The 9,480-nt window shown below is 34.3% G+C and overlaps 1 protein-coding gene and 1 long non-coding RNA gene across 2 annotated transcripts in view; both read right to left on the minus strand.

Annotated features, from left to right (window-relative positions):
- LOC107133529 (ankyrin repeat domain-containing protein 26-like) overlaps positions 1 to 9,480 on the minus strand; it is a 141,868-nt gene that overhangs the window by 19,040 nt on the left and 113,348 nt on the right. The gene's annotated exons all lie outside the window — the stretch shown is intronic.
- LOC125614740 lies at positions 894 to 9,474 on the minus strand. The gene is made up of 5 exons (XR_007345306.1): positions 6,273 to 9,474; positions 4,131 to 4,229; positions 3,495 to 3,526; positions 3,326 to 3,398; positions 894 to 995 (listed from the first exon to the last, which is right to left on the minus strand). It is a non-coding gene; the product is annotated as an uncharacterized LOC125614740 (long non-coding RNA).

Below are 9,480 nucleotides of genomic sequence, written 5' to 3' on the forward strand. Positions count from 1 at the left end.
TTTCACTGAGAGAAAATCCAGTTTAATAAAATGACAAAGTAGGGAGAAGAAATGTTTCTATTGTACTGTTAGAAAGCAACACACAGGATCTGGGTAGAGTAAACAACATGTTCCTCTGAGAGAGAACTAAAAAGTACACCAATGAAGAAAAATGACAGCACAAAAATGTACAGCACTTCCTGACCATTTTTCAGAGCTTGAGTCATATTGGCTCCTGTGTGCATTCTGGATAAAAAAAGAGCAGCTATGGTAAAAAAGAAAACCTGGAGAGGCACTGTAGAGAGCCTCAGACCAAATGAAACCTAGAATTTTGGCTTTTAGAATAGTAAATGAATTCAAGGATTTCACCAGCCATCCATGGGCTGGGTGTGTGAGCTATGCACATTTGAGTGTATGAGAAAAACTGGTCTGAAATTGCTGTCTGATTAGGATCTGCATGTATGTGTGTCTTTTTACTCACTCTGCCTATGATACCCACAAAGCACCTGAGATGGGTGTGATTTTCCATGTTTATATGTAACTAAAACTGAGCCACTGGGAAGGACCATCCTTTACCATAAATGTACTCAATGACCATCACCAATATATATGTTCATTAATTAAAATGGTTATTTGCAAAACCACTAATTTTAACTTCTTCATCATTTTCAGGGGTTAAAAAAATGGAAACCCAAATAATATTCAGAAAAAATTCTGCCCGAATCACAAGGATAATATTTATCTATATGTTTTCCTGAATTTTAATGCTATTTTCAGATTCATAACCAGTTAAATTCTATTAGGTTTGAATATTAAATTATCATCTTTAGATTCCAAACCACTGTTATGAAAGGTAATCAAATTTGCCCATATTGACTTTCTTAAAATAAGGAATACAGTAAGAAATCAGAAGATTTTAAAAATATATATGAGTGAACACACCTGTGGCTGCCTATTTTTGGTGTCATCAAGACCTTCCTCCTCTTCTTCAGATGATGAAAACCAAAGTGGTTCAGCTGAAAAATGTATGTAGATTTACGTAAACTACTTAGAACATTAAGAGAGAATGATAGTCTGCCAAAAATAAAAAAAAAGTAATAATAAGCTTGAATTTTAGGTGATATTACCTCTTTAACTGTTTATTGGTGGGGTATACTTGTGTGTACTCAGTGATTTAACCATACAATATTGCAACATTGGCAAGAGCTCTGCCAGAGTTGCATGCATATTTGTTTATTTTTGGAAACTGGGTCTCTCTAAAGTGTTTGTTCTGGCCTGAGACTTGCCATGCTCTTGTCTCAATCTCCCAATAGCTGTGTTTGGAGGTGATCCACTGTACCCAGCAGAGAATTTTTTTTTTCAGGGAATGTTTTTAGTGGTATAAAACTTCAACAGTCTACCTGAGGAGACACTATGTATCACCAGGTTTAAGAAACAAGAATATCTCAAAGGTATATCCACTCAAGATGAATGAAAATTTGCCAGAATTAAATTTTAAAAACACTATAGAAATGTAGGGATACACACAATTTGCTATTCTCTTCCCCATAACATTAACTTTTAAAAACAACTATTCATCAATAGTCATTTCCACAGTGACTTAGACTCTCTCTACTGTTATCAATGAACATCTTGCATATGCAATGTTTTTCTAGATTACTCTAAAAAATGTGTTCTTCTGTAAGACTGTCTGTTCAGTCCTGCGTGATTACCAATCTCCTTGTCATAAACTGTTTTTTACCCCCTTGAGGTATCTCAGCATTTCAGCCACTGTTCAACTGGATATCTACCAGTTGACTTGTAAATTACTCCTTCCCCTGTCTAGCCCTTTGGCTCCTGAACTCGAGAAGACCTCTTTTACATCACCTTAGCATCAACAGTTTATTTGAACCGAGAATTATTATGTTCCCTATGAGAATAGAGTAAAAAGGTGCCAGGAATAGTGGCTTTCCTAGAGCTAGGATTCAGCAGAGACTAAAGGAATGAGGTTACCAGTCAGAGGTAGAAAATGGGGAAAGCTTAAAACGCTGGAGCTAGACACAGAGTGAAGCATTAAATGGGTCAGTATTTGTCTGAAAATATAGGGATTGGTGAGGAGCCATCCAGATGACAGTAAAATTAAGGGAAAGGATAAAGTGTTAGGCTGAACTCATGAAATATTTCTGGGTAATTTTAAAAGCTGGCCTTTTATCTTCTAAAGAGGTTCATAGTCACATTTGCATTGTAGCTAGATGGCTCCAAATGCTGAAGATAGGATGAGTGTGGAGAGCATATGCATGAGCAGAAATGAATAAGAAGATGGCAGGAGTGCCAAATAGAGGGAAGCAGGCCAGAATGAAAAAAATGTTCCATGAAAAATAGAGGATATATCATTTCCTGGGACCAGTGTAGAATGAAGTTTCATTAAGTAATAAAGGAAAAAGCTGGGTCTCTGGAATAAGAGCTCTGTACTGTTACACAAGGTTTAAAGGTTTCAAATGACATGTAAAATAAAACACACCAACTGTTTAAGTTCTTTTAGTTTACCATGTAATATTTGAATTTCTCATTTTTGTATGTTAAGGGACTCATTTTAGTGCTTGGGGTCAGTTTCCTGAATCTTGGATTTACCCAACCTTCCAATGAATAAGAGAAAAAGCTTTGTGGCAGAGCCACTGCTTAGCATGCCAAAGTATCTGTATTCAGTCCCCACCATTAAAAAGTAAATTAAAAACAAAAGCAAACCAAAAAAAAAAGAAAAGAAAGAAAAGCATGAAGAGGGAATATATAAAGTAGTTTGTGTAAGTATTTTTGAATTCACAACTCTGGGGCAATACAAATCATAAAAGAGTAATTTCCTAAAAATACTCTATTAGTTTTATAGAAAATAAATAATATAAAGAATACAAAATAATACTTTGTATGGTTTAATACAGAGATAATCACAACTGATGAAGGACATAGAATCCACAGCTGCATAAAGTACAACACGTGTTCAATGTAATTATTCAATAAAGTGGGTATTAGAATTGAAATTAAATTTTAATTGGGTCTTGTTTCACACACTATACTTAATCTCTGGGTTCAGACACATATTTTTATGTTCATCTCCCAATATTTGGAAATTATTGGCAGCTATGCAATAAGTTTTTATAAAATTTTGGAGGAAAATAGAGCCTCATAATTCACCTAACAGGTATAAGAATTCCGGGAAATTTAATTTTAAAAATGTCTGAGATAAAGATTTTTTTAGAAATCATTTTGTTGTGACTTTAAAGATATAATTTTAAACTTGTATGCCAATATAGACACTGGAATGTGTATGTATGTGTGTATGTATGTATATGTATATATATATGTTTTTTACCTGATTTGCATATCCTTTCTTCTGTTGTCCCCACTGTATTCTTTTGAAGAAAATACCTCCTGTCTAAGATAGGCTGTATGGGTTTGGGAAGTAGATATTAAATACGTGTTGTACATTTTATACTATACACAGTTAATAATTCAAGATAAACATAGAAGTTTATAATTACCTTCACAACAGGATGTGTGAAATTCTGAAATACTGAAAAGCAAAAGAGATACACAATCCACAAAACATGAATATGACAAAATCAACCACACCTTCCTGCTGAATTGACATGGAGTCAAGATCCATGGGTTAGCTTTGATAAATAATATTTTAGCATTTGGACTTCTGTGTTTGCTGGTTTTTGTTGAGTACAGCAGCATGATTCAAATATACTGAAGAAAAACATCCGATATTAGTTTAATTAAGCATAGAGTTAAGTTTTCAAAAGTGAGATTACAGTTCCAATTATCACAAATATAATAGGGAATGCACACATACCAAGTAAAGGTGCGGATTGATTGAGGGAATGGGGATATCTAATCAGAGGAGCAAAGGAGAAACTTTGGGGTATAAATATATAAAATAAAGAAAATAATTTAACAGCAGGTGTGTTTAATGTAGCCTATCATGATCATTTCATTAACTTTATTACAGGTATGTACCCTGTTCCTCCATTTGTCCTACAATATACCACAATATAGTAAGTCCAAAGTTGTGATAACTGTCAAGTGGAAAGTATAATTCATTTGCATTGAGGAAAGTTCTGAGAAATGATCAGCTTTGGTATACACTTATTAAAATAATCATTTTTCCATACCCATGGAGGACAGTGGTGTATCTTCTTTTAATATATCCTCTGGTCTGACCCACTCAAAGTTTCTTGATTCATTCATTTGAGAACACATAGGAACTGAATCTAATAAATAATTTTTAATAAGCATAAAATATTAATATACGGTAATCCAAAGGGGAAAAGTGAACTGAAATGCAAAAGAATTATCAGTCATGAATAACCTTTTATATTTCAAATTCATTAGCATATATACAAAAAATAACAGCTTTGGTATTCAACAAATTAACCTGAAGAGTCTGCTGTTTACAAAATGAGCCTTGTTTGATATAACTTCTTAGACTTTCAAAGATTTTCATAAAATATCTGTCATATCAGAATACTAGATATTTAGAGAAAAGGACTTGGCAGAATAATTGAGTGCATTCCTAGCATGCCCAAAGCCATGGTTTCATTAAAGAAAAAAACTAATTATCTTTTAAAATGCCCCATGTTTCTTAAATGCTATGTTTCTGATCTCAAATACTGATATCAATACTTCCCTATACTTGGTAGTTATGGAGCAAAGAAATTAAAGTGGCTGGTTGCCCCAATTCTAACAGTTTCCCCTGCTTAAAACCATCTCTGGACCAGTAATTCTCACTTTTGTTTGAAGGCAAATATAATGAAACCAGCTGAAATGCATTACCTCAGTCTCCTTATTATTACCTTCAAAATTACCTAGCTAATTTTATTCCCTCCTCACTACCCCCTCCCTTTAATTTTCAAAAGCTATCTCTAGATCTGTAGTCTTGATTCTTTTTTTGTTGTTGTTGTTATTGTTTAGATTATTCCCACTACTTTTTCTTCCCAATGCAGTAACTGTATCTTAAAAATACAATTTCTAGGAGATGGGTTTTGGCTCAGTCTTAGGGCGCTTGTCTAACAAATGTGAAGTACTGGGTTTAATCCTCAGCACTATATAAAATAAATAATATAAAGGTATTGTGTCAATTTACAACTTAAAAAAAATATTTAAAAAATATAATTTGGGGGCTTGGGTTATGGCTCAGCAGTAGAGTGTTTGCCTTGCACGTGCAAGGCTCTGGGTTCGATCCTCAGCAACACATAAAAATAAATAAATAAAGTTATTGTGTACAACTACAAAAAATATTTAAAAAAATACAATTTCTATGTTTCATCCATTTGTTCTTCCCCTTTGCCAACAGACATAATCAAAAACAAAGCAATATTTATGCTCTAATTTAATATAGTTATGCCATGAACTAAGACACAATGGCTCTTAATTTAGATTTTCTAAAGGGCAATTCATTCAACTGCTCTTGCAACTCAGAATGTAGTCTGTGGATCAAGGATCATTGGAAGCATCTTTGAATGTATTCAGGATGTAGAACCAAAGACCTGCTGAGTCAGAACACACATTTTGTACATGGTCCCCAACATATGATTCAATAAAATTTGAGAGTTCTTATGCATGCTTAATCTTCTACCAATTCCTCTAACTTAACATGCCTATTTGATGTTTCTTTTTGCTTTGTTATTTTGTTATTGGTACTGGGGATTGAACCCATGGGTGTCTAGCTACTGAGCAACATCCACATCCCTTTTTAAATTTTATTTAGAGAAAGGGTCTTGCTGAATATCTGAGGGCCTCATTCAGTTACTGAGCTGGCTTTAAAATAGAAATTATTTCTCCGTCTTCAACCTCCAGAGCCACTGGGAATATAGGTATGCACCATGTGCCTGGCCATTTATTTCACCTATTTAAAATTCTCCCAATTTGTACTCTAATTTGTAGATGTATTAGAAGTCATAATCTTTCCAAGGAATGTTTTATCAGGCCATCATCAATGTGCATCTGCTTATTTTTTCTTTTTCTTTTTGGTTGTTGTTGTCTATAGTCTTTTCTCATTCTTCATTTCCGAATTCTTCTCTCCCCTTTTCTTATGTCCCAACTTTCCTCTAATTTAAGCAGGTCTGGCAATGGACCTAATAACTCAGCTCCTCTAGGACCACTCCAACTTACCCTGTGGTTGCAACTTGATTAGATACAGTATTTCAACTCCCATACTATTTATTATTTTCATTTCTTCCACTATTAAATCATACTAGTGCTCATGTTTTAAACATGCATTATATCCAATGATTTTTATAATGAGTGGTTCTTACCTTCTGTATGTCCATTTATACCATCTTTTTCTCTTTGATGTGCATCACCAAATGAATGACCAACACTATTCTGAGGAAGAATCTGAGAGATAGTCGTCTGGTAAAATTATATCACTAATGAATTATATGAAGATTGCCTAATCAGTATTCTAAGGAGACACCTAATTTTCCAGATTTGAAAAAAATTAGATTTAAAAACTAGAGAAGTACACATTAAAAATTGAAATATTTTATATCACAGTGTTATATATACTATGGAAATCAGCCAAATATTATATTCATTTGTCTACTAACTCTATAAAACCAGGATAGAAGGACAATAGAGAACTATCAACATGAGGGCTAGGGTTGTGGATCAGTGGCAGAGTGCTTGCCATGCATGTGTGAGGAACTGGGTTCAAGTCTCAGCACTGCATATAAATGAATAAAACAAAGGTCCATTGACAGCTAAAAGAAAAGAGAGAGAGAGAGAGAGAGAGAGAGAGAACGAGAACTACCAATAGTACACTAACTGATGTGCATATTTCTATCAGGAAGTAACTTCATTACACGGAACACTACTCATAAATTACTACTAAAAATAAGAGGACCTTCTACCATATATAACATATATACTATATAACATGTATAAAGTGTAAGTTGTATATACACATATATATGTATATACACATTTGCCACACATCATTAAACATTTAAAACATTCTAATTATAAGCTTTTCCTGTTGAGACTGAATTATGTCACATCAAGTAGAAAAGAAGCCTTGTTCCCACTGTCTTATTCAGGGAAGCAAGGGCTTACAGAAATCTAAATTTCTTTTGGTGAAACTTTTACTGATAGGAAAACTAGTATAATAAAATGATAAACTGGTTTAAAAAAAGTTTTCTTTCTTTTCCAATACAGTTTCCACACAAGAAAAAATTACAAAATATTATACTATGGTAAAAAAAACATATATGTAGATGCGTACAGTGGTTACTGACTACACCCTGAATTTGAGTCAAATCAACTAGTGTGTGTTTGGCAAACCTAAGTAAGGGCACGCAGTGGAGTGCAATTACAGAGAGCCAATGAACAGATTAGAACAAAAATATGTTTTTTAGAGTAATAAAAGAGTTAATAAAATAATTTAACTGCAGTTTTCAGGGAAAAACTGGCTAGGTGGAAGCTCTTCTCTGGTAGGCTCACACCCTCTATAATCTTAAAAAAAAAATGTATTTTAACTTCCAGTAATGAGTTTCTGCCTGAGATGTCAATGGAGGACAGGTGCACTGCAGATTCTTCTCAGCAGAATCAGAGTGCTTACTGAAGAAACTTCTTTACTTGGGGTCCTTTTTCTAGACTTTCTTGATGATTGATCAGAAACCCTGGCCTTTATGTTCTTATATTCCCAGGACCCAACTAGGACATGAATTTGGCAGGTCAAGAGTCATCAACAACACAAGTCAGGCTCTATCAACAAAAGTAACTGAGACACAGATCTGTAAGGAGCTCTGGAAAGCTGTAGTCATGGTTACATGGTCATCCAAGGGATAGAAACTGAGGTGAGTTTCAATTAAATGTGCCTGTAGGAACTATGTGAAAGAAAACAGTCAGAATTGGTTCTCCAGAGTCTGGCCATCTCACTGTGCTTAGAGACATGTGAAGGAAGAACCCCCACTTCTTCAACTGAAGCAAATATAGTCATTTCCTTGGTGATTCACCAAGGGGGTTCCCTCTTTAGAACGGTCCCATTGCTGGAACTCTGTCTTTGAGATATCAGGGTCTCCTGTATGTTTTATCTCCAAGACACAGGAACTGTCTCTATTTACTGGAATTGTGGATACCCACCCTTTTGGTCCAGATTAACAGAGATATGTTGAAAACTCTGAAAAGCAGGAAGTATGGTGTGCTGGTTGGCTGCATTACAGAATGGAGGGCAGTGGGGACATCTCCCTTTCAAAACTGGTGTTTTGAGATTAGTAAAAGAAAAGAAGATGAGTTACATGTGATTTTGTGGGGCAGAACATTTTTGGAATGCTTTGAAAGGTCTTTTGAAAAGCTTGTTTCCTGCATCCCCCCCGACCAAGCACAGACCTGCATGTAGTCCATCTCTACCATGCTTAGAGGAAGTGAGACTTGAAGTCTTGCATGACCTTGAGCTCACTGAAAGAAGTGTGGAATTGGGATTTTCAGCACAGACTGATCCACAGGCTCCATGTCCTAGAGTTTTGTTGATAGCTCCTACTCTAACCAGAGTCCCATACTCAGGTACATAAAAAACTAATATTGTGACTGATTTACCTCTTCATATAAAAATGGTTCTATAGTACTTCCTGGTAGGTACAAAGAAAACTTTTCAACATTCAAGACTCCACAACCAGTACTGACTTGTTCAGGCTAGAATTCAGAAGAAACAAGTACAACTATAGTTGCTCCCCAGAAACACCCCCAAAATGGTTAATGTTAAAAGTAGAAGTTGGGGAAGAAACTGTCTATATTTGAATTACATCAGATGAGGAAATCATACTTTTCTTGTCACTGAATCTTTAAATGGTTTTTTTTTATCATTTGTTTTTCACTTTCTAACATACATGATCTTTTGCTTAATTTTCTTTGTACTTATTTTCTTATTTTTCATTTGTATTTGCATTATTTTTCTTTTTTCATTTTTTCTTGTTTTTTTCTGTGTATTTTAGTATTAATTTTAGAATCACTCACAACTGAATTTTGGATATTGTTTATTATTACCACTTCTTCATTGGTTACCTGAGTTGTAGAGATCATTTTTAAAAGTTTTTGCTTTGGTCTTAAGTCAACATGTGCTTAGCTTCTAACTTTTAGATATTACTGGTGGCTATTCTTTCCTCTTAAATTACTTTGGATTAGTGGTCCCAGCACTTTTGTCAATGAGTTGGGGCTTTGAAAATAGAACATACACTCAGTTTGGGGAATATCTGAAGAGAAATCTACTGAAGAATAAATGGCCCACATCTAAGAGAATAGAAATCTATTTGAATATCTGCACAAACCTCTGTATATTAAAACAAGAAAATGGGTAATGTGTTAGTGCCTTGCACTCTCAAAGTGTTTAAATCCCTAATAACTTACTACACATACATTGATGTGTAGGATAGCAAAGAATTCAAACAATTTATTATGAAAATAATTTCAGAAACTAAAGGACTAAAACATGAATTAATGAAGGAAATCCAGGTTTTGAAAGAATAT

The sequence above is a fragment of the Marmota marmota genome, unplaced genomic scaffold (assembly GCF_001458135.2).
Source record: "Marmota marmota marmota unplaced genomic scaffold, marMar, whole genome shotgun sequence".
Lineage (NCBI taxonomy): Eukaryota > Metazoa > Chordata > Mammalia > Rodentia > Sciuridae > Marmota > Marmota marmota.